General features: G+C 41.5%; 1 protein-coding gene across 1 annotated transcript in view; it reads right to left on the bottom strand.

Moving 5' to 3' along the window:
• Positions 1-22,600, bottom strand: part of LOC138300151 (zinc finger protein castor homolog 1-like) — a 54,096-nt gene extending 31,496 nt beyond the window's left edge. The window contains exon 1 of the mRNA XM_069239102.1: positions 22,452-22,600. The gene's annotated coding sequence lies outside the window, so the exon portion shown is untranslated. The remainder of the gene's footprint in view (positions 1-22,451) is intronic.
• Positions 22,601-26,956: the final 4,356 nt, after the last annotated feature.

The following is a 26,956-nucleotide window of genomic DNA, read 5'->3' as shown; positions in this document are numbered from 1 at the left end:
AGGCGAAGCCCTGCAACTCCCCAAACTTCTGATGAATTGCTCATGTAACACAAGTATTCATTTGAAAAAAAAAGGAAACCACAAAAAAATAAGCATTGGAAAAGCCGAAAGGGCAACAGCAGGCCTACTGGCTTTGCCAATGCTTGCTTGTTTGTTTTTTAGAGTGAGGTGTACTAAGAGCAATGCCTATGCCCAGACAGATTCCCTGCTCACTGTGCCATAGGACTCAAGTTGAACCTAAGCGATGAGGCCCTAGAAGGCAAAAAACAATCTTAGGTTACTTGCGATTCTTCCTAAAAAGGACTTGGCCTCCCAATTTAGACTGGACAGTGTTGGAGCAGAAGTAAGTGTGATATGCATAAGGCTGGGTGTTACCTGGAATGGCCTAGCAGGTAAGAACAATGGCATTGAATCTGACCTGACTAATACACAATAGTTGAAAGTAATTCAAGCATTCCACTCAATAATTTATTCCGTTTTTTCCCTATGGGATCCACTCTCACTTAGACACACATACATGACAGAAGAGCCATGGAGCATACCACCTCATACCTGGGAACTTACAGGGTTGGAAACTGAAGCCCCCCACAATCTCATGCCCATGTTACAGCTGTTCTGAATTAGACATTAACGTCTGTTCATTATGTACATGGTCTACATGAGGGAAGCTTACATTGCATCCGGATTATCTGTACATATGAGGGTGTACAGGAGAAGGAAAGATTTTACTGCTACTACCAAAGCTGCACCTCGTCCTTTGTGTGTGAAGAAAGCTTTCACTGTTTAAGATATTCCACTTTTTTTTTTTACATATAATATTGAGAGGGTGGGGTGGGGGCATTTTTCACGAGGGGCGCAACTAGAGACATACTTTGAGGGGACTAACACTTTGCATAATGGAGGCACATCCTTTGTTGGAGGCGAGTCAAAGTAACTTATGGGAGACTACTTCTGCAGTTTTGGTGCAATGCAGAACAAGGTTTTTTCACTTTAAAATATGTGGCAATTAAGGCATTAAAACACACTCGGTTGGTAATACTAATCACAGCATAACAGAATTTAACATCCTTTACAGGGATTTTCGGGTCCTCCCTCAAGAAATGTTATCAGAACAAATGGAAAATTTACGTTTTTAATACACATTGAACCAGAAATGCCTCTTTTTGCAGCATGATCACCTCCAAAAGTTTTGGACTGATGTTGTTGGTTTTTCAACTCTGAAAATCTGCACTGAGACCTGCTAAACAAACTTCAGTGCCAGTGCCCTGACCCTTAAATGGTAGATGTCCGACTGGCTCACCCACAATTGGCATGAGTAAACTTACTTACAAGTCCCTAGTAGAGTGGTTCCCAATCGGTGCACCACAGCACCCTGGTGCGCCAGCTAAACTAGACAGGGGCGCCGCAAGCTGCATCATTACTGGACATCAGTGATGTAATTCTGCAACTGCATATCAGAACTTTGGTCATGCCCTCCCTTAAAAAAAAGGCAGAAGCTGTTTTCCTTCTTTGTGCACAGCTCATATAGCTGGTGATTATTGAATTTCAAGCGAGAAATTGAAATACAGTAAGGGCCTTGAAATTTAATCCTCAACCGCCATCTAGTGGAAGTAATTATAGTACACTCTAGTTCTATTCACAAAGGACTGCATAATGAACACGTACTAACTAGTTCTTCAGCTAGAAAATTAGACACTAGAGCCAAAGTCGAAAAATGAAATAGGGAGAATGCAGTGAGCGGTTTAATTGAATTAATTAGATACGTTCTTTGTAAAAGCAAGGGTCTCTATTTGGAGTACTATTTCGAGACCAAAAGCATTTTATTTCACCCATGGGGGTCCTGCTTTGCCACAGAGTCCTGGTAGCCTGCTCTGCCAGGCCATATTCGTCTTCTCTTCTGCCGCTCCTGCAGACATATGTGACCTCGTTGCAAATGCTTATATTTGGTGGTGCTTTTCAAGCTATTTTACTCACAATTACCACCACCTTCTAACTGTATTTTATGTTTGAGCGCCTAGTTGAATGGAATTTGCTGCCACCGGCAATAGTGACTACCATAAACTTAAGGCAGTGCTAACTTGTCAGAGCAGTAATTAAAACAGCAGCACTTGACCCCAATTTTAATAGAAATGCACTCTACTCTAAAGAGCAGTAAATTATTACTAAAACTAACATAAGAAGTGCTATTCCACCCGTTACTTTTACTTAAAAAACTGCTATCATGGTAGAAAACTGAAAGACTACTATAGTAAGATGCTGACAGAAGGAAAGTTATAGCAATAAAAAAATTCAGTTAGAAGAAAATAAGAAAAGTCATCATTATTTCATTGGTAATATATATTATTTCAACCCACCAAAGGAAGCGGACCTAGACAGAAAATATTTTTAATGCTAAGCTCCTCAACACAATAACAATATGGGAATAAAAAAGGTTGTCCTGAAAAAAGACCATTATATGCTATTTATAATTCTCAAAGGGAGATCGACATACAGGCTCATGCTTACTAAGATTTCACACAATGCGAAGAAACTTCAAATTTAGATGTGCATTGTTGCATTAAAGAGAAAACACAGTGCAGGAGAACATACACAAAGGTTTGCATGCTGCTGGTGTCACCCTCCCCAGATCTGGCACACAAATTGGCTGCTTTGGGCGAAGCACAGTCTAACACCAGAGTGCAGAGGAGAGTGTATGCTGTCTAGCATAGGATTAGTACTAGAGACATTCCCCACCAGTACAGATTTCCAAGCATAGTTCATATTGTTTCTGAGTCAAACAATGTTTTTTTTATTTTTATTATACAACTGTTATATTTTTTATTTTGTTACATCCATGACTATAATACCTTCCTCTGCTTCATCCCAATTATTTTCAGAGTCAAAAATGGAAGTATTCCTGAGGCCCGGCTTACATCCCCCACCCTGCCAAAAAACAGTAGTATAAAGAGGATCCACAGCCAATGGCCAATAGGTCAAGGGAAGCACAGGTCAAAAAAGTTTGGGAACCAATGCCCTAGTATATGGTATCAGGGGTACCCAGGGCCTGTAAGTTAAAGTGTCCCTCATGGACTGCAGAACCTATTGTGCCACCACAAGGGTGACAAAGTAAAACAAGACTCCCAGCCTGCCAGTGCTGGCTGGCAAGGCAGTTCTCGAACAGCTAACTCAACTTTGCCATTAAAATAATGACAAGGTCCAGACTTTCCTTTTCAGTAAATATCAGTGACCCTTATGCAGGCCTATCGAGCCCTAATGCAGGGTGCCATATAACACAAGGTGGAACATGTGATTTACATGTACTTACAGTAAAACCCCCCAAGTTGTCGGTTTTACAGTAGAAAGTCTAGTAACATCATTGGTGAGTACATGGTTACATGCTGACAACTCAGCTCTGCTAATTCTGAATAGGGCCACTAAGTTGATACTTCAAGGCTTCAAAATAATTGTTTGTATTAAACCTGACTTGAAGCCGAAATCAAATTTAATGTAACTTTTGTTGCCCAAAGATTTCCACTAAACGTTTACGGTGGCTAGCCACAACACAGCCTTCTGCCATTGTGGTGGGAGGTGTGAATGACACTCAGGAATGAACACAAAAGGCCTGCTTTTGTAAGAGGTGTTACCTATCCCTGGCAGGAAGGGCAAAAAGGGTGTGAGCCAAAAAGGAGAGCTTCAAAGTGGAAGCTACCTTTAATGGCAAATGGTGGACACACACGAGAGGGATGCATCTTGATTCTGGTAGACACTTTGGCGTCAAGGACAGAGAAAGGGAAACAGTGGCATTACTAGTTTTCCTGTTGGTATGTGGCCCTCAGGTAGTCCCCGCTCTAGGGTGGGCTACCATGCTCCACACACCAAAAGAAGGGATCTGACATCTTGAGAGTAGGCAGAATCTTGCATTCTGGGATCGCTGAATGCCACATTTTGCAGAAGTCCTCACCAGCCTGGAGGTGACTTGGTAGCCCATTGGCTAGTAGTCACTGCATCCCTTGAAGGCAACATTTGGGCATAAAAGTAATACCCCTAGCACCCTCACCTTAGATCACGTCTGCACTGCTGAGAGGATTGAAAAAGAACTGCCCTGCTTTTCCTTGGGACTGGCAAAGAGAGGTTGTACCAAGAATGGACTGCACCTGCTGATCCTAGATCTAGGTAAGGGAGGACTGTGCCTGTGGTGCCCTACTCCATGAAAAGTTGTCCCAGAGAGAAGATGTGAGTGCAAGAGTCAGTTGGCTGAATTCCTGTTACAGCTACGGGGCCACAAAAGCTGAAGAATCCTATCGTGGTGAGTTGGTAGCCACAAGAGCAGAGGTGCAGCCGGGAAGGCTGAGTGTTCACACTCAAGTCTGTTGGACCATGATATTCATCAGATTGCATTTTGGTCCCCCAAGAAGACACTGGCTTCAGTTAAAGGGAACCACTAGTTTCACTGTAACAGGAGACTAATAAACCAGTGGCAATTGGTTTTTGGCTGGACTTCAACCAGACTTCAGGGGATATCGACCCCTTTGGCCAAAAGAGCCCCACTGTATTCGTGGACCGAGGGGTGGCCCCAGGAAGACCCCTTTCACCCGATCAGCATCCTTCAGCATCCGGTATCCCGAGCATCAGGACTGCTCCATTGATGTCTATGGCGCTCACTCAAAGAGCCTGGAACTGGACTAGAGACTGAAAGGGAAGAGTCCTACCAAGCCTTATTGGCCCCAGTGACCTGCTCCTTACCAGAGCTTTTCACCCAAAGTGGGTTAGAGTAACGGAACACAGCTATAGAAAAGTTTTAAAAAAGTTTCCAAGTAACTGCTAACCATAGTTGGTGCCAATGGTTGTATGCTATTTGAATGAAAAGCAGTGATTTATGATTTGCTTTAGCATTCTTATCTCCAGAACCCTCAGGTGGATTTTGTGCATTTTGCTGTCTAAAACTTTATACAAATAAGAACTATTTTTATAAATTGATGTTGGATTTTCTTTGTGTTACATTTCCTTCTTTTTCAACTGTTTTGGTACTTGTAAATGCTTTGCACATGTTACTTTGACAAAGCCTGACTCCTTGAAGCCAAAGTTACTCAGGGATGAGCTAAGGTTTTGAAAGTCTGATTGGACCCAAGACAGATTTGTGAGTTTAATACATGTGAGGGCACACAACCACACAATATAATAAACTGCTTTCCTCACATGGAGTATCAGGATCAGGTTTGAGACAATCAGTAGCAAATGGCAGATCCTAGATACTCTAGCGCCAACCTAACAGAACTTTAAAAAAGCAACTTTTACACAATATTTAAGCATTCCCAACTCAACTGAAAGTTTGGAAAATCAGGAGCAGATTGTGTAGTTTAAGTGCATTTCTTTATTGATGTCATACTGAATTTAGCAATACACAATCAGGGGTGTGGAATTCCTATAGCCTGACGCCCAGGACATATTGTTTGGGGTCCATGACAACAAGTTTTCATTTTTATTTTGTCCTTGGGACAAGGAGACCCAACCTCCTACAGCGCAAACCCTTTGCTTACCAGTCTACAGGGAAGGGAACTGTCTGCTGTTGAGGTAATATTTATGTTCATATGTTAATGCTGTTCGAACTTCTATTTATAGTTCACTAATGTAAAGCCTTTATTATTAGGGTGAGCAATCTAAATAAACGTTGTAAGGTCACATTGCACAACTGAAGGTGGTTCCAGTAAAAAAAAAAAAAAAAAAAAAAAAAAAAAAAAATGTGTACATACGTTTGAAAGGTTTAAGAATATGAGGCTATGTATAATACTTCCATAATGCTCTCTGATTACATGCACGTTTGCAGATACTTGTTAGCAAGATTGATGATTCTTTGCTTTCAAAATAAAAATGTTCCGAAAAAAATGCAGGTAGGAAAAAAAACATTCTGCTAAATTACTGTGAAATTTTCAGTACTATTTCTTTGAAGCATCATTTAGTAAAATGTGTTGTTGCATGCTACTATTTCCAAGAACATTCATAATGGAAAATCATTGTAACCATTTTCAACAAGAATATGTGTAACATGCAAATAAACAAGCACTGGCAGAACCAATTGATCCAACATCAGTGGTCAGTCTTTTGGGTTTTCTCAAGGTGTGTCTTGTTTTGAAATGGCTTTTGTAACACTTTATTGTTGAGGAAGCTGGCAGGCCCTCCCCATTGTAACAAACATTGGCAAAAAGCAAAAATAAACATTTTGATCTCAAAAAGCACTCACTGCCACACTAGTTCGTGGTGCTGAACAAAACTACTTTGTGTGGCAATATGCTACTTGTGGAAGAGCAGAATGTTATTAATCATCGTAAAGCCAGTCGATAGATGGATGGAGAAACAACATTTTAATTAAAACAATGTCTTGGGTAAAGCCAGGCCTAATTGGGGACTTAATTCTTACAGGAAGTTACAAAAGTGCATCCATGGTAGATGTCTTTGCATTAGTGCCCTTCATGAATTCACACGAATTTACAGAAGTAGACCACAAAACTGTACTCCTAGAACATATTTGTGAACTGTATTTTAACGTGAGCAAATATGCATGTGTAGATGTGCTCATGCAATAATCTATTGGGCATTTACAAGTTCAATTTCCCTCCAACCACTTGTTTTCCCAACCCTGGAAGAACTTCTACTCTGGCCTTGTCAGGAGTAAATTTTCAACCTTTCTTAGTATAGGAAAAGATTAGAGAAGAGCTGGTGAAGCTCTTTGAAACGTGCATTTTAGTAGGTTAGCACAGACTCAAAGGCATTCCAGCCCTGAAACTATTGCTTACTGCTTCCTCCAGCGTCAGAATGTAGATCTGAGGAAGGGTGACAAAATAAGGAAATAGCTGTGATGGGACTTGAAACTGCTAGTATTCAAGCCATACTATTATATTAGTCTTGGCATAATCAGAGAGTCTATTATCAGAGCTCTTACATAATGAGATTGCTGCCATAATTTGTCGCTGCACTATTTGGCACCAAAGGGACAAGTAGATTTTTTTTTATAGGACAAGTAGATTTATAAAGCAACCTGTCCCATGGACAAGAAGATATTTAATTAAATTCCACACCCCTGACAAATTGTTAATTTTAATGTGCATGACAGGATGTTGGCTTAGGGGACACCTCTCTTGCTGTCTGGATGTAGAATGCATCATGTCTAAGCTCCATAACTCTACATTCTATGATACTCATGGCTCCAACTCTGATCAAATATGCTTGGTTTTGAAATGCTTCAATTGTCATGAAAAGCAAAACATATTTGGAAGGATCCTTTTAATAACATGCACAAAGGACAGACAAGTCTGATAATCCATAGAAACACCGCATCAACATGGGCATCAAGTAAAGGTTACCAGAGGTAGGAAGCTACACCAGGCTGGCTTGCCATTGGCACTTTTCATCCGAGAGAAAACACTAAGAGCCTGAGATCAGCTTTTGAGTTTTGAAGTGAGTTTTAGTGGTCGTCCCTCCCCTTTTCTCATTATTTTAGATTTTCCTTTGCGCCTTACCTTTTGTTCAGATGCTAAGCTGGTTCCACAAAAAGCACTTTTGCTGTGCCCCATGAGATAACAATGTCTCTGGGAAGGCCACTCTATTTACAATGCTTTTTCCTTATTCCCTCAGAGTAGAACCCTTCCTCACTCTTCCTTTGTTCCTATTTTCAATGTCCACTCTATCAGCACTATGATGGCATGATAGTGGTACTAAGAGGCATGCAAATATGGCATATACTAAATACACTCCATTTGCAAGCCACTCTGATTTTTTTTAAGCAACATGTAGTTTTTCTCTTTTTCATGTGCCTGTGTTGCCCCAGTGATAGTGTGGAAAATGAAATAGTTATTAGAAGGAGTAGTTGAACAGTATGTAATCTCTAGTGCCCATTCCCATGTCACCCTCTCCCTTCCTCTCCTTTTATCCTCTGACTCACATGGAGGACTTCATGAATTAAAAAGTTGTTTTTGCTGTGTGATTCACACTTCTATCATAACTTGTTTTTTTAACCTTCAAACATGGTTTATCAAAACTGCATCAAATGTCACCAAACATTACATAAGCATATGATCTACTTGGTCCATGTGTACATAAACAAAGGGAAAAACATTCCAATCCATTTGAAGGAAACACACACGAACACACACACACACACTCTAAATGTATCCAAGAATTGCCTGCTGGTTGAATGTGCACTGAAAGAATAATCATAACTGAAACAATACCAAAAACATGATATGTGCAGCATGTAACAAAGCCATTATCAATGCATGCTCTTGTAAGACTGGTACCCATCTTGTCCCTCCACATGAAAATATGTTATCACTATTTGGTTAGCACTTTCTATCACTAGCGAAGCACCAAAATGGATCTTTATATTTAACACCCTTTTCGAAGGATTTTTAGGCGGTCACTGGTGACAAATGCAAATCATTTCTGAGCTGCTGTTTGCTTACTCGCACCTCCACTTGCTCTTTCCTGCTTATAGACATAACTTAACAAAACACATCAGCTTTTTAAGGTCTGTTCCAAGATGAAACCGAAATCCACAATAACCTTTGCACCCTGGTAGACCTGAACATCTGCTCTGACCAACTAAATTCCCTCAACGAAGATCTCTCCTGTTAAACCTAAAAACTGTCAACTTCTTCCAAGCTGACTCACTTCTGACACACAAGGGCTCATCATGGTGACAGTTCTCTCCCATCAAACCAGGGTAACCAACATCTCATCTCCTTCAATGTTAACCTGCCCACCAATAGAAAGTTTATAATATCCAAGAGCCTGCCCACCAATACAAAGTTTGTAATATCAAAGAGCTGCAAGTCTTGCAGACGTTTTCACCTTTCTGCATTCTTGCAACCCCAATCACATAACAGAAGTGAAAGCTATCTGAAGTCTTCAACTGATTAGCAACACTCAAGGTCTGCTCATGCTAAAACCACAGACCAAAGATTCAACATAGTTATAAAGAGGTTGAAAGCAGAACAGGGGAACATCACTATGTGCAATCCAAAGCTCTGACTCCAGCTTCTCAGAATGATATAGAATTTTTCATTACCAAAACTGCCCATTCGAATTTCCTTTCCTCAATGAAGATCTGAAGCTCTTTGGAGCATCATGTCGGAATTTCATGTCTGGCATAACTAGCTACTAAGATACAACTGCCTTAAGCCCTCTGCTTTGCCCTAGCACACCATCTTGTCATGAAAACTGATACCCTGGGCTAGTACCTCAGAAGCAAGTCATTGAGCTGCCTCAGAAGCAAGTCAATGAGCATTCTCAGACCTCAGCCACAAAGCACGAAGCAATGTCTGCTGGTACAAAAGAGACTGGTGGAAACGTAATAGCCACTGCTCCCTGCTTAATTCAAGGGACTTGTTAGACCTGTCAGCCTTAGGATGATCTCCCCCCAAACCTTTTGCATACTTACCTCCCTTTTTGTTCTCAAATTCGGTTTTGTTGGCCTTACAACTCTTTGCACTTTACCACTGCTAACCGGTGCTAAAGGGCTTGTGCTTATTCCTATAAATATAGTTTATCTGGCTCACACCCAGGGCGACTGAAATTATGCGGCAGTGGAGGTCAAAATTAGCAGCAGGGTTGAGAAACGTATGCAGTACAAAAAAGGAAATTATGCAGCATAATGTGGCACATTTCATTATAGTATTACTTCATTATTTTGTCACTTTGAAACTCATTAACACTGTCTGGGCATTGGGCATTTAATTAGCTAGTTCGGCATTTCAGATGAAAAAAACCTCTTTTGATGCTAGGTTTTACATTACAATTTTTAAAATGCCACTTTTACAAAGTTATGAAAAAGACTGAAACATGATATGATCCATTTTAGGAATCTGAGAAAGGGATCAAGCAAGGTAATAAAAAACAGTTACTCCATCAACCATAAATGTATCAAACAATTAACACAGCCACATAATTAATCGGGACCCATATCATACAGTTATCTTGTTTGATTCAATAATCCTGTTCATATTTTCAACAACATGTATTCCAACACTCTCCATTAATTAAACTTTAAAGCAAGAAATAGTTCCTCACATCAATCTTTAGTATTTTACTAAATTTGTGTACTAGAGCCACATAATTGCACAAAACACAAAATGTAGAATTTACATTCACATGAACTTATGAAGACAAAAAAAGGTTAAGTAACCAATCTCACAATGACATACACAGGGTGTGTGTCTTAAATACCCTGGATAACATAAACAAGTGTCTAATATATAACAATATTTATATGCAATTATTTCATATTGTTGTTTTCTGAAAATGAATAATCTGGTGCCCCTATGAGATGCAGCATTATTTGTGTTCTGACAGTCCAACTTCTTTATTTAGATGGCTTTTTCTATCAGTCTTTATTGTGGGTGCGCTCTCAAACATTTGTAGTACACCAGTGAGTTTCAACCTTCTTGAGGGCCTGAAAAATGGATGAAGGTCTTCCTTCCTCTAAGATTCCATGAAGGACACTACACAAAAACAAGAAAAAGCTCCATATCAATTCCTAATTTATATATAGATTATGTCACATATTGGGGGATAAAGTAGGTACATATCTTCCGGCATTTGTCAGTAAGGTACCATCACACCTGTAAAATAGAGTGATAATGCAAGTTCTTTTCATGACTTTCATTTTTACCATGAAGATTGAGCCATTTGAAATGCTGTTAGTGATTACCTGGATTGAAGGTTCTTAACTTTATCAGAACTAAACTATGCTTTTACACAAGCTTTGTGATGTGCCTATAAAGTACAATAACACATTGTAAGTTCTCTGTAGTCTTATAGAACAATATTGCTGGGAAAATAATTAATCAGGGATGGACATACCTTTGTAAAATCATCATGAAGTAATTTTCCTTTTACAGCATGGTGCCTCAACACCTTAGCGCACACATGCTACATAATTACAAGACGTATCCAACGCATTGTTTGGGCAAGGATTACTCTCAGGGTAGGGTGTTTCTCCATGAATTCAAGAAGCGTTTATTTCTGACCTTCTCTGGTTCCTTTCAGGGTCTGTAAGACAGTCTTCGTTTTGTGACTCGAGCAAGGGATTTGTAGTTATTTCGTAGCCTGTTTCGAGGAGAGCGTGTGAGCGAGTCACGTGGTGGATAGGTGGCTGGTAAAAGTAGTCCTGAGGGAGGGTGTGTCCTTTTTAGCGATAGACAGATCAAACCTGTATTATTCAGCAACAGAATATAAGTAAAGATCTGTTTTCATGGATTCAGGTTATAAAATTTAGAGTAGCCCTTATAAGTCATTTGTCTAGTAATGGAAAGAAATTATCGATTTCAGACTGTTCATTCAAGCCGTTCTCTATTATACAGAGGTGAAGTATCAGCTGAGTCTTGAATAGAACATTTCACATTGCCTCCCCATCCATTTCATATCCGTTACTGAATGATTCATTTTCATATAATGTTGAACCATCGGGAATGTAGCGTTTTGCAATGAAGTCTTGATTTATGCTGTACTATTCATTTCTTTGTCTCCTGATTTGTTTTGCCTTCATACAGGGAGTGCAGAATTATTAGGCAAATGAGTATTTTGACCACATCATCCTCTTTATGCATGTTGTCTTACTCCAAGCTGTATAGGCTCGAAAGCCTACTACCAATTAAGCATATTAGGTGATGTGCATCTCTGTAATGAGAAGGGGTGTGGTCTAATGACATCAACACCCTATATCAGGTGTGCATAATTATTAGGCAACTTCCTTTCCTTTGGCAAAATGGGTCAAAAGAAGGACTTGACAGGCTCAGAAAAGTCAAAAATAGTGAGATATCTTGCAGAGGGATGCAGCACTCTTAAAATTGCAAAGCTTCTGAAGCGTGATCATCGAACAATCAAGCGTTTCATTCAAAATAGTCAACAGGGTCGCAAGAAGCGTGTGGAAAAACCAAGGCGCAAAATAACTGCCCATGAACTGAGAAAAGTCAAGCGTGCAGCTGCCACAATGCCACTTGCCACCAGTTTGGCCATATTTCAGAGCTGCAACATCACTGGAGTGCCCAAAAGCACAAGGTGTGCAATACTCAGAGACATGGCCAAGGTAAGAAAGGCTGAAAGACGACCACCACTGAACAAGACACACAAGCTGAAACGTCAAGACTGGGCCAAGAAATATCTCAAGACTGATTTTTCTAAGGTTTTATGGACTGATGAAATGAGAGTGAGTCTTGATGGGCCAGATGGATGGGCCCGTGGCTGGATTGGTAAAGGGCAGAGAGCTCCAGTCCGACTCAGACGCCAGCAAGTTGGAGGTGGAGTACTGGTTTGGGCTGGTATCATCAAAGATGAGCTTGTGGGGCCTTTTCGGGTTGAGGATGGAGTCAAGCTCAACTCCCAGTCCTACTGCCAGTTCCTGGAAGACACCTTCTTCAAGCAGTGGTACAGGAAGAAGTCTGCATCCTTCAAGAAAAACATGGTTTTCATGCAGGACAATGCTCCATCACACGCGTCCAAGTACTCCACAGCGTGGCTGGCAAGAAAGGGTATAAAAGAAGGAAATCTAATGACATGGCCTCCTTGTTCACCTGATCTGAACCCCATTGAGAACCTGTGGTCCATCATCAAATGTGAGATTTACAAGGAGGGAAAACAGTACACCTCTCTGAACAGTGTCTGCGAGGCTGTGGTTGCTGCTGCACGCAATGTTGATGGTGAACAGATCAAAACACTGACAGAATCCATGGATGGCAGGCTTTTGAGTGTCCTTGCAAAGAAAGGTGGCTATATTGGTCACTGATTTGTTTTTGTTTTGTTTTTGAATGTCAGAAATGTATATTTGTGAATGTTGAGATGTTATATTGGTTTCACTGGTAATAATAAATAATTGAAATGGGTATATATTTTTTTTTGTTAAGTTGCCTAATAATTATGCACAGTAATAGTCACCTGCACACACAGATATCCCCCTAACATAGCTAAAACTAAAAACAAACTAAAAACTACTTCCAAAAATATTCAGCTTTGATATTAATGAGTTTTTTGGGTTCATTGAGAACATGGTTGTTGTTCAATAATAAAATTAATCCTCAAAAATACAACTTGCCTAATAATTCTGCACTCCCTGTATGCTTTCCTACATGGGCAGCGTGCACAGTACACTACATTGAGCGTGTTACAATTTGTAAATTCAACATGTTTAATTTTAGCATTGTTGTAGTTGAATTCTAAGCCTCTAATCATATTTTCATAGGTAGAACAGCTTCACCACTTATGGTGACTTCTCAGTGGCAGAAAGTTGAACAAAGATCTTAGTTCACTGGTTTTATTTTTCGTAGTTGTGTTTAATCCTATTTAATTATCGTGAATATTCTGGTTTTGTTTAAGAGTAAAAAATTGGTAGCACTTGAATTGTTGTAATCGTGAAACAATGTTCCAGTTTTTTAATACGTTTTTCATCCAATTTCTTACACCACTGAAGGTGGTAAAACAAACTAATCGTTTCAAATTGCTTTTATCTCTAGGTTGCAACACATGTTCTCTTGGGGTGTACCAAGCTTGTTTCATAGCCCATTTCAGCAATTTTCTAGGATACTGTCTTTCTTTTAGTTTTCCATCAATATTTTGGCATTCTTAAAGTAAACCTCTTTTTATGAAAATTCCTTCGGATGTGAAGGAATTTACAATATGGTAGAGTGTCCTTCAAACTTCTTTGCTGAAAACTACAGACTCGGGGGCGGTCTCTCCAGTATGGCAGAGGAGCGTCACCCCGCTGCTGAAGGGCAGCAGAAATATAAAATGATAGTACAATTATTGTATTATGATTTTATTTTTCGCTTCCTCATCGGATAGTCTGCTGGGTGTGGGGCGGGGACATCCTCACTGGTGATGAGCCATGCTCTACAAGTACTGTTTGACTGACTGAAAAAAAATCAAGTAGTGTAAAAGTGTGTTACGGTCCTGTCTACTTAGGGAATAAGGTACTGTATAATCTGTTTTCTTCACGTTTTTTGTAAAACCTAGAAAAGGGATTTGCTTTTTGCTTGGTGCCATGGAAACTGGATCTCTCTGTTTTGGGAGTTTAACCAGTCCAAAAATGATTGGCCTCTGCATATTATCAAAACACCTTCAATGTAGTGTTTCCATATGACAATTCAATGTTGAAATGGTTTGTTATTTAGAAAGTTGGCATTTGCCAGCCATTGGGTGCCTCCAGTCTCTAGGGTCACATGACTATGTGTAACTGACAGTTAGACTTTGTGAATTCCACCCAGACAGTGATACAATAGAGGGATTAGGTGTGCCTGAATGGGCCATATGTTGGCAGGATTAGGGGAGAGCATACTGCCACTTAGAACTGAGTAGGTTGTGCCCTGCCTTCTAACAAAGGAGTTTATCACCTCCATGTGGTCACTGCAGCCAGCTTGGAGCCGGGGCAGGGGAGTCAGGAAATTCCAAGCACTTCAAAGAGAAACCTCTAGAATCTTCTCCCATCTTCAAAGGAGGCACCAAATATAAAAGTAGGGCCCTCAGATCCACTCTTCAGTTCACTTTCTGTAAAGGTGGAAAGACTCTCAAAGGACCGCCTGTTGCTATAACCTGCTGTGCACTCTGCAAGACTGCTTTGATGTACCCGGAAGGAAGACTTTGCTGCCTGGAGCCTGCCCTGAATCCTCAGATGCCAGCCCTGCTGTTTGAGTCCTGCACCTGAGCCCTGGAGTACCAGTGTGGCTCCAAGGGCTAGTTTGCTGGCCTCCTGTTCGGAGCCACAGGGACATAAAAGGCTCCCACCATCTTGAACCAGCACCATGATCCAGCCTGAGTGAGCCCTGGACTTCTAAGTGGTGTTCCACCAGTCCTGGACCCTCAGTTGCAGTGCTAAAGGTGCCCAGATAGGCAAAATCAGAAACTTGGGAAACCTATTGGCTAAAAACTGCTCTAAGACCCGACGGAAGACAGGGACCAGCCTGCTTGTTGACCGCCCAAGGTGCATCGCTGGTCGGCCTGACTTTGTGGCTGCTCCCACTATGCTCTTCTCCGCAGCGGAAAATCCTGTTCAGCGATCTGTCACCAAAAGGGGTATCTGACCTTCTTGAACCATCACTGGCTACAGCCTCTTACCTCGTCTGACTGAAGAGTTTCGACTTCCAAAAAAGTGACTTGGGGCCACATATATGACCCTCAGTGTTTGCCACTCCCAATTTGCATATTTTGGAGACTCCCAATATGCAAGTAGCAAACACTAATCCACAACAGTGTCAGAGACACTGTTTGCGATTCCCGGGTAGCAAGGGACAAGCCTCATTAATATTCATGAGGCAGTTCGCAATTTGTGACCCATTGGTAATGGCCAGCACTCACAGGGATGGTAGCCTGCTGGGGTCAGCAGACCACCATGTCTGAGACTGCTTTTTAAATAAAGCAGTTTTTTAAAAATGTTTATTGCATTCCCTTTTTGTTAAATGAAATCAGGATGCATTTCAAAAATAAAAATGAAAAAACGTTGTTCTCCCTCTCCATTCACTGAGGACAAGGGATCCCTTGGGGACTCTTTTGCGTTTGTGAAAGTGTTACCTTCTCCTTGAAGGAGTCGGTAAAGTATGAATGTTTTGTGACCACATTCCTGGTTGCAAAACATTCATACATACCAGTGAGACTCACTATTATAGGTCTCTAAAAATCTACTTGCCCCCTCTTGCTATGGCGAGTTGTATTTTATCAGGTTGAGATATTTTTAGTACCTACTTGTCCCTTCTCGTGAGTGAACTTAAGCTGGAAAGAACAGGTGTTCTATTTACTCAGAAAGTGAATGAGCGATAAAAATGCCTTTAAATCTTTTTATCATGACACGTTTGCTTTCTAATCAAGGACAGAGGTCAAATGTCACTTTGTCTTTTTAGTCACTGTTGCTTAACTTATACTGGAAAATTATGTTTGCTTTTTTCCCTCTTATTACATTTAGAGTTAGAGGTTTTTTGTCAAGGGAGCTGTCTGACAATAATTGTGAAACAAAAAAGATGTAAATAAAAAATAAAAATAAAAAGATGTAAGATGTCAGATTTTTTTTTAACACACAACATTTAAACGGCTTGTACAGGAATAGTACCAGTAATCCAAAATATATCAAGAATTACGAAATAATTTTTTTTCTTGTAATTCAGAAGTGTGATGTAAAAAAAAGGTTTACATAGGAGCAAAACAAAACAGAACACTTTGCTTGTTGATGTGCAAATGACAAATATTTGCAGAAACTCAATCTCCAAACATTACTGTTTGTACACTATATAGTTTCATCAATAAAACTGCATGTCACCTAGAACTTTTGTGGCTATTTCAATGAAAAATGTGCTGAATGGAAATGACAGTACGCTACCACTTCATGCTTTAGTTACATATTCATTAAAAGTGAAAGTTCTGAACCATAACTAGAGAAACATACTTGCCCCGCACCATTGACAATATTGTTAATGAACTAAGAGCATGGCCACTGGAATTATGCAGCTGGAGAGGTCCAAATTATGTGGTGAGAAAAGGCAAATTATGCAGCATAATGCAGCACTTTTGGTTATATTATTACTTCTTTATTTTGTCATTTTTAATCTTGGTAAAACTCTTTGGGCATTGGGTGGACCTCATTAAAACCAATTTAACACCCAAATATAGCAATAAGCAACAGAAAGGTGACCAGCCCAAATTTGGGCATTTCACTGCACTGCAACACATGTCGTCACATATTTAGCAGATTTTACAATTTATTTTATTTTTTGCTAAAATCTGCAGATTATGCAGCAGATGATGGACTATGTGGCAAATGCGGAAAATCTATAATTATGTGAAAATCGCCGCTGCCACACAATTGCATAATTACAGTGGCCCCCACTAAGAGGTAAGTCAGGGGTCATATGTATCCTATATGTGGCTAAATTTGTATAATATATGGAGCAAGCATTTAGTCTATTAAAGAAGATTTTTTTGTGCAGCAGACATGCTGCACTAATATTTTTAATTGTGCTATTCTATGTGATAATGAAGAAGATGGCGGATCAGTGAATTAAAATATTTTCGTAAGATTACATAATTTCAAACCCGTTTATGGGCCAAGAGCATTACATTTAGGTTGAATAAAGCCACTCAAAGAAGATGCTTGATCTGGCTAATGCAGCCAGTTCCTGACCAATCTCAAATAGGGCATTCCTTTTTAAACTAATTGAAAGACGTTCTTTCAAGCAAATTTACAACTCCCAGGGTAGAAAACATCCTACACTCAAATTGGCTTTTGTTCTGATGGAGGAACACAATGGGACTTTATCACCACCTGAACAGCACAGCTGACCAGCATGGACTTATCCTATGCTGCTTCTGGACCTATCCATTGGCTTTGATGCAGCCCTCTTCTCCACTATGCCAGAGAGGCTTTCCGATCTTCGTATACAAGGAACATTCCTAAACCATTGCTCTTCCTACCTTTTTGTCTAATAAATAATTCTTTCACTTCCACCATCCAGATTGACTCCCCACTGAGGGCCTGATTATGAGTATGAAAGTCATAAGACTGCGGTACCTGTGGTGGCAGTCTGACCGCTGCATCCTTGGTGCTCAGAGCACCCGATTTTGATGCTGGCGGTCGGAACACCACAAGACGGCCGCCACCATCAGGATCTTGGATCCCGACGCGTGGGCAGTGGGGCACCACCGTGCTGATCATGACTTGCCTTTCTGCAGGCCTTTTCAGGGCGGGACACTGCCACGAAAAGGCCGGCAGAAAGGCAGAGACGGGGCCACAGAGGAGCCTCTGCACCATCCATGTCATGGGCAGTGCAGAGGCCCCCCTGTTAGCACAGTCGGAATGTGCACTGTCTGCAATGGCAACAGTGCGCATTCCGACTGTGCTGATGGCGCAGACAATGTGGCGGCATTGGCCTTGGCTCTCCGTAACAGGCAAAGCTAATGCCGCTGCACTGTTTCGGCCATCCGGCCTGGCGGGAACATCATAATACGCGGTGGGAGGCTGCCAGCCTAGCAGAGTTCTCCCCACTGCTATATTGCCTGTCCGGCAGTCGGACCGCCAAAGTCCAAATCAGGTCCTAACTCTGCGATGCCACAAGGTTTTATAATCTTTCCACAACTTTTCAGATGTTACCTTAGCCCATTACTAGACCTTCTAAAGTCCTTCCATCTGCTTTGCTACAACTACATTGGCAACACCCAGACAATCCTCAAGCTGGAAAATGAGGTGGGCATAGACTGCTCCAGCCAAGCTCATGGTTTCTAAGCCACCGACAAATGGATGCTAACCAACCACCTGAATTTTGCTTATTCAAACGCAAGATCATGGAAAGCAAAAGAATGCAGGGAACTAGCATCCGACAGCCATCTGGACCAAGGTACTCCCTATATTAAATCAAATAAAGTAAGAAACTCATGGGCTTTAATTTATTGCGACTCAAGTGAATCAAGTTACACATGCGCCTTCAACAGGCAAAACCCGCAGACTAAATTTTTCCATATTTAGATTTAACACAAAAGGTACATACCAACCCCCCTCCCCCCCAAATCCCTGTTTTTTGCTTCTGGAAAATGCAAACAAGCTTGGGTCTTATTTACAATTTGGTAGACAGAGTACTCCATCAAAAGTGTGGCGATATCCCAGCCGTTGTATTACAAAAGCATTACAGAGAATTCTACTCTAACTATGGCAGACAGAACTTCCGCCACATTTTGACAGAATTCATTCTCTGCAAAACTCTTTTCCTGTACATACCACTCTCAAACACTAGAAAGAATGCAGCAGCAAGCAATTACCACAGCTACATCTAAGCGAACAAATAACCCCAGCTCATCACTGGCTATCCGTAGACAGACATTCCTCTTTCAAAACACTTTTCATTGCACCCATGGGAATCTAAGTGAAGCTTTGAAAATACACGCAGACTAGAATCCTGCCCTCCATAATTACCTCTATACTGACCATTCTGAAGATGCACACGATTGAAACTTCATTCTCTATGCAGGTACATGAATTCTGGAACTTGCGCCTGTTAAACATCCAATAGCACATGGAATTCAGGAAGGCAGTGAAAACTTGGCTAATCCCTAAGAGATGATACCTGTACCATGAAGACATACCAGACCGTAGCAAACTCACTTAGAAGAGTCAGTAACCAATACAAAATTATAGGTGTCAGTATTTCAGAATTAATATTTAACTTCTCTTGACTCAACTGCAAATTCACAAGAATTGTGTTAATGCTGCACCATGATAGGAGCACCTTTCTGGTCGTCACAACCCACACCAATATGCCTCCCAACGAGGCTACACTATAAACTCACACCCTACCAAGTAAGCACAATCTTACCATTTATAAGCGTAAGTGACTATATCACTCACTCATCTTCATTCCACGTGTTAGAGTAGCTACAGATTTGCTATGTCGTGACAGTAGCACCCCACAGATCCCAGCCTCATAACAATACTTATGCCATCAAGGTCACATTCTAATGCCACCCTCTTCCAACAAAGCACAACAAACGGTGTACTATGCTACTCATCGACCAAGAATGCTTCAGAGGCCTCAATGAGACTATAAAATAAGTAACCATAATACGAAAGGAACCAATCTGTTTCACTGCAACCTAATCAGAATCAAAGGTTCACTTTAATCATTTGGACAATAAAAAAGTACATTCATTATAACCAATGTACACTTGAACCAACAAAGTATTTTTGAAACTATCAATAGAGAAATGTGCCAGAAAATATACATCTAGAAATGTGAATGTATATTCTCAGAATGAAATCTGCATTTTTACAATAACGCCACCCCATCACATATACATAAGACAACTAAGCATATATGAAGTGACCAGAACATAAAAGAAGCCATAGTCATTAAAGAAAATCCAATATTGCCTGCACACACATCCTCGCCCCTTCAAACATGACAGAAGACGTATTCAGAGCAGACAATTCTGTACTGTGCAAAACATAACGCTGTAAAAAACATTTGCTCAAGGAAAGTTTTCAAACAGAAGGTAAGGCACAATGATGTTGACTATAACAAACAAAAATTAGCTTTTGAAAAGCAACTTATCTAATGCATTTCACTAATTTTGAGATTTTTTATTTCCATGTAGGGGTTAGGGCGAGAACAAAAGGGGGGGGGGTCCCAAAATGCTTTTTCCCCATGCTTTTTCCATAGGAATTTTTTAAAGGATTAGCAGCCGAACCAGTGGATGGATTTACACCAATTTTGGCAGAATGGTAGCTCTTGGTCCAGAAAGTTATATTTTTGTTATTTGGTGTAACTCCGTTTAGTACTTTTTGAGAAATTAAAGAAAAAAACAAATTTGTATATATAGGGACGCAAACACTCCCGATCTTGTGCTGAGATTGGATTGGTTGCTAAAACTTCAACAAGGAAGAGTTGGCAGCTATTTTGGCTCCATCTGAGTCCCAGAAACAAAGATTAAAAGAAAAAGGGGCCAGGGTAAAGACACCCTGATTACTTAGCTCTGGTGCTGGGGTCCCAGAGGGTCCCCCCACCCCAAAGAGCAAAATAAGCATTTCTTAAAAACAATTTTGCCAAGAGTCACAGAGGATCTGGCGAAATTGAAACAAAAAAAGGCCCATGGACCTCCCCGGGGGCTCATATTACATTGAATGGGAGGGGGGAGTGTGCGGCCTCCGCACCCTGCGGATCACCATCTATCTGTCAAAAATGATTTCCAAGCCCAGGGACTGCCACCTCCCTGGGGCCAACTTTGAATATAATGAGTGAGCCACTTCCCTGGGGCTAAAGACATTGAGTTGGCGGGGGCCACCCCCCCCACAGACCAGGGGCCCCTCCAGTGGAGCCAATAATGGCTCTGGGGACCGCCAGCCCCCAGGGCTGGCTCCTGCTATGTCCCGGGGTGCGATGCACTGGTGATTACCCCACAAATTATGTCACTCATGACATCTTTGATAACGTCAATGTAATATTTTCAGTAAAAGGTTTGACAAAAAAAACTGTGCATGGCGATGGTGCGAGTTATAGTTACCTTAGGGCATGAGTTATAATTACTTGAGATAACTAACTGTAACAGGTGAATTTCTATAGTTTTTGTAAGTTTAAAATGTGAGCCCAAATGTAACGTTCCTGCAGCCTTTGTTTTTTTAAGTGAATTTCCATGTTTTAAAAAAATTCTATTTCCTAACTTCAACGTCCCCGTAACATCCGCTTTTTTCAGTGAAAAAATATATTTTTTTTCTCGTTAAATTTTGAGAAATTCCAAGAAAACTATGCAAAATAATGTTTTGATAGAGAATTGTGGTTTCTCTGGTGTCTCACAAGCTTTTTTTTTTTTTTTTAAATGGAAATTTAAGGAGTGCATGCCACAGGAAAAATCTCGGAGTGTGCACCCCACGTAAAATATCTCACAAGACAGCAGATTGACTCGAGCAGAAAATCATTCTTAGCAATACATGTTCTGTGCAAAGCAGCGTCCCTCTAGTCAGTATCTTAGAAGACTTTTTATGCGAGGTGTGTGCTCGCCACAAAAAAAAGTTATGTGAAATTACAAAAAAATCCAGACATTTCGTGAATTTCACTATTGTAATTAAAATGTTGTCCTAGCCTCCTTATAGTTATATATAGTGTTGAGGACACATACCCTTTTTATCAGTCACAGAAAGATGAAAGGCTGAGATGCTCTGATGAAATTCAAATTCATGGTCTGCGGGTATCAGGTCCCTGTAGAAGGCAAATATGCCTACCTGTATACTGTTCCATTTTTTTGCATTTTTTGCATGTTTTGCAATTGCCCGTTAACTTTCAAGCAAGGAAAACAATTAGGCATAGTGTGGTGGGAGGCGCCCCTGGTGTTATTAATAATGAAAACCACAAAGTCCAACTTAAATGTCCTTCGGAGGACAAGAGACATACATCAATGGGTCTAACCCAGTGGTTCCCAACCTTTTGATTTCTGTGGACCCCCACTTTAACATTAATAGAACCCAGGGACCCCCACTGAATCATCATGGGAATCCGGGGGTCCCCCGCCTGGGTCATTACTGGAAGCTGGGGACCTAATTTGTCAATATTTGTTAATATTTTTTTTATGTTCTAGGCTCTCACGGACCCCCTAAGAAGGTTTTGCGGACCCCCTGGGTCCCCGGACCACAGGTTGGGAACCACTGGTCTAACCAACAAGTCAGGTTGACAGCCACAGCTCAGCCGCTCCAGTCCATGTAGGCTGACGGGGGTTCTAAAGATCACTCATCCTAAATAGGTGTAGCGTGTCTGCGTGCTAGTGGTCATCATGTTTACCTCACCTTTAGTTTAACTGCAAAGGAACACCACTTAACTTCTAACTTACAATGTTAAGAGTAGTTCACGTCAGTCGCTACAGGAGTTGCACCACTTCCTATTCATTCTCACTCTACATAAAAAGTTACAAGATTCATGCCCTTAAAACACATGAATGAAGGCAGCCCGAAGGACACGGCGTGACTCTACCTGACAGCGCTCGATGTTTCTCTTCTCGAGGTGTCACACTTTAATTGTACTTTCAGGGTGTTATCCTCCCAAAAATCAAAAGAAGTAGCTTCCTCGCCGTGACAGGAAGAACAATGAGGTTTTAAGGGGATGGGAAACAACACGGTCCTTTTGACACATGCTCTGATCGCGAGACACTAATCGCCGGGGCATGCGGGCACAAAACCCTTACAAAGCACAGGAACAAAACTAAGTGAAAATACTACTTCCCATCGTGAGCTGTTGGTGTATTTGCACTGAGTATGCTCAAACAGCGAAACCTTTCCAAACTGAAAAATAGGGAAAAGGCAAATGATATAAAAGAAGGACTTCAGTCCAAACCCGGTTGTCAAAGAAGACGGAACATAACAGGCTTTTGAATCATAGACATCCTAGTGCATTGGTTCTTAATCTGTGTGTGGTCAGAGGGCCCCTGGGAATCAACGAGGCCTACTCAGGGGGTTTGTGACTGATTTAGGAAAAAACAATGTTAAACTTAATAAATCAAATTGAATACAGTATATAGAAATAAACAGGCAAAATTCAAAATGTGAAAACCTTTTCTATATTTGATTGTGAATTAAACGGAATATTTCAATATTTGAGCATTTGTGTGATATATACTTGTTTCTATACTTCTGTGTATTGTTTTGAGGGTCAATTTATAGAAATTGCTTTGGCCAGGCTTACGATAATTGCTCAGTTGGTGGGGGTCCCTGATTCCAGTGTAATGATTCAGTGGGATGTTGTGTCTTAGACCTGTACATGTTCAGTATTGCCAGATTGGCCATTTCCCGCACAAATGGGCAATATTTTTCCTATTTGTGCGGGAACAAATCTCAATTGCGGGTGCCTAATTGTTGGGCTCTTATTAGCCCGTTGTGCAGAAAATTGGTTGTGGGGTGGCGCCGCGCCACCAGCAGCGGACGTTCACTCACTCACTAGTCTAGTCTCTCACAACGTCGTCCTTGCCCAGCGCGGCAGCGAGTGACAGTCACATCAGCGACACCCACGTGTGGCGCGACCCACCACGTCACCACCCCCACCTGCCCCTCCACGTGAGAATATATTAAATAGACAAACTCTCCATCGTCATCATCAGTGTGTCACATGATCCATGACCATGTTGCAACTTGCACTCTGTGAGTGAGTGACTAGTGCGTGCAGCGCAGCTGGTGGCAGTGTGGCAGCTGAGTGACAGCAAATGAGCGTGCACGCCACGGTGACGGTGCGATTTGCAGGCAGCGTGCTTGCAGCATTGATTGGACAGTGTGGGCTGTCAGTCAATGGAATAGAGATCAGGTTGGATTGTGGTGGAATATGGTTGGATTGGGGCAGAGGGCTGTCAATCTAGTAGTGCGTGAAAGTGCTACCAATTGAAAGCCCTGCAAAAAATTATTGGCGCAATTTAAAAAGCTGCGATGGTTGATCTTGCGCACTGCGCACGTGGTGGTGGGCCCTCACTCTTCTCTTGTGCGTGGCAGCGGCTGTGTATGGTGGGTGGCGCTCACAGAGTCACGAGTCTGCGTTTGTGAGCAGAAGTATTCCTAATTTTTAAAATTTAGGAGCTAATTGTTGATTGAGAGCGCAATGGATCTGAAGCATGAATCCCCCTTCCTGTGAAGCTAGCACTACAAAGGGCCCCCTTGAAGATGCAGCATATGGCTATAACATAATCTTGATATATCCAGCGCAGAGCAAACAATAAACTGACTTTATTTCTGTTAATGTAGATCGTCATAATCTGGGTACATGCTTAAATGATTTACATTTTATGTCAGGGTCCCTTTCAAAATGTTTACTGAGCACATAACACCCCCACAGTGACCATACTGATCATTCTCTTTTAGCTACCCTCACCCTGCTTCAGAACTGTAATCAAGCTTTAGTGCTTGCACCAGTTATGATGGTCAGCGTCAAACCTGGCTCAAATCTGTCCAGTCATTGTGCCAAATGCAAATTTCCTTTAACAGCCTCAGATGCATGATATTACTTTCCTCATTCCACAAAAACTCTATGTCTTTATTCAAAAGAGCTCTAATTTCCTTAGTCCTATAAACAAAGCTCAGAATAAGTAATGTGCAGTATTCGGCCATTCCCAAGAATTTGGGATGTGAGATCCAAAGAGTTGAAGCATTCTACTCCACCGAATAGCAACACCATCTCAGTAACGCCCCACAAAGTAAATCTATTAATGCTGCATTTTTGTTACATTCCAGCAAGTCAGTGCAAATTCGGGCCTCAACACTTCGACTAACCATTCACTAGTCTCTCCTTGCTCAATTATACTCACATTCAGCATCCTTTCCAATTCTTTCTTCAAAGTATCCCTCAGAGCCATCAGAACACCCCTGACATGTGTTAGGCACAGCCCCTCTCTTAATCTAATCCTGGCACTGCAGAGGGGCCCTTTGAAGATGCAGCATATGGCACATTGTAGTTCAGTAACATTGTTCAAACCCTTACATGATTCAATGGCTACTTGGGGGGTGGGGGGGTGGTTTGGGTGTTCACAGCAAGTGTTATTTTTAGAAGTTCAGTGACAATTGCTGCATTTTTAAGCACCTTAGACTAGTGCCATTGGTAAAAAAATGGGCGCATTAAAGGCTATGTGGGCTTCGAAAACCCCAGTGTTTGCAGCTTGTGCTGCAGTTGTGGAATTCTGCTCTGGGGGCCTGTCAGGGACCTGCCCCCAAGACCTGGGGTCCCAGAGACTTACAGGGATACAGTGCAGCAGGAGAAGGGCAGTGCAACTGCAGAATCCCACATGTATGTTTCAATCGAATGTCCCATGGCCCTGTTGCAGTGTTGGGGGGTGTGTATGTTATGGGTGGGTGGAGAGGGGGAGCCAGAATACTGAGGGCACTGACGTAACACAGCATGATGAACCGGTCCCTTGCAGAATGTGTGGGTGGTGGGGTGAGAAGGGTGTCAAGGGGGGAATGTTATGCCCCTGGCTCAGGACTCCTATATTTTGCTACGGCCACCTTGGAGATCCATGAAACTGAAAGACTTAGGCTGAAGACTTCCTGCATTACTAGCTAGGAACCTGGCACATCTGAAAGCAGCCTACTGAAAAAGACTACAGCTCCCAGAATTCCCTTCGGTAGCAGCCTCTGGCAGCCTTTCTCCAGCTACAGAAGTAACCAGGCTGGAGTAGCAGACAAGGGGACATCTTGTGTCATCTAGCCTGGCACACAAGGCCACATTGAGCTTCAGATGGGCACCAGAGTGAGTTGCATCCAGGGTGGCATAGCCAGTGCTTAATTTGTAAATAAAAACGTGCCGGTGCCCAAAACCCTCCTTTTAAACATGCGGCTGCTGCAATTAAATGTGCGAACACGGAATACTGAGGCAGCGTAATGCTGAAGCCATCTCGGGCATCTTTAATCCATTTAAAACCACTCCAAGCCACTTCACCTCACTCCTGCAGCTTTCTGCTCTCTCCCTGATGCTTTTTTGTTTTTCTCTTCCTCTGTCTTTCCCATATCTGTCTTTTGCTCGCAGTAAATGCTTGAGGCAGAAAAAAAGTGCCAACCCTCAAAAATAAGTGCCGGTGCTCCGCACTGGAAACTACAAGCACAAATTAAGCACTGGCTGGAATCACGTGAAGGTTGGTGATAACAAAGAGTTATTGTTTTCGACTCGTAATGCAAGGGGGTTACGAGCTGAGCTGTGCAGTTCGTGCTTTGCAGGGCAGATAAATAAAAAAAAATCATTCAGTTTGGATATTACTTAAACCATTTTATCTGAAACGTTTTTCCACGGTTGGTAGCAGTCTATCTTATACTGCCTGTAATGCAAGTTTAACCTAATGACTTACATGTGCACAGCACGCAATTTTCCATTGCACCAACGAAGATTTCATTCTGTGGCTTTTTTGTTACACACAGACCATTCAGTGTATTAACTAATAGAGGTTTCATAATATACAGTGATTAACTTAACTTTTCTATTTTTTTCATTTAAGGCATGAGTTATTATGCATGTAGCTACCTGAAAGAGAATATTTTGTTTTTCTTAGCCACATTTTTAACCCCGCCCACTGCATGCAGCATCACTTCTCCCATACTTTTTTAATGCACTTTGAACTGTGTGCTCAGGTGATTTATTCATTTATTTCACTCCAGTTGAAGGCGGTGCAAGCACAAATGTGGTCTCATTGGTTGAGCTAAGCGACATTAGGGTACATGGTCAGTGCTCAGCCTCACTGCATGGTTCTGTTCGTGATCTTAGTGCCTAAATTATTTACATCACTTATTGTCATGCTCTGCTCAGCGTAGCCATTGCTTACATTTGACAAAAAACACTAGTCTTTACCAATAATTTAAGTTTAAGTTCACAGAGTTTGGGTCACTATATTATGGCCTCTGGTTGGAATTTACAGAAGGGTGTCTGACTATCGCCTCACACAAACAGCCTTTTTCACCTCACACGAGGATGTATTTTTCTGCAGGGCCCTGTTGACCTCCAAAGTCCAGGGTAGA

The sequence above is a fragment of the Pleurodeles waltl genome, chromosome 6 (genome assembly GCF_031143425.1).
Source record: "Pleurodeles waltl isolate 20211129_DDA chromosome 6, aPleWal1.hap1.20221129, whole genome shotgun sequence".
Classification (NCBI taxonomy): domain Eukaryota; kingdom Metazoa; phylum Chordata; class Amphibia; order Caudata; family Salamandridae; genus Pleurodeles; species Pleurodeles waltl.
The sequence above is the reverse complement of the archived record's forward strand: the minus strand, read 5'-3'. Positions and strand labels throughout refer to the sequence as shown.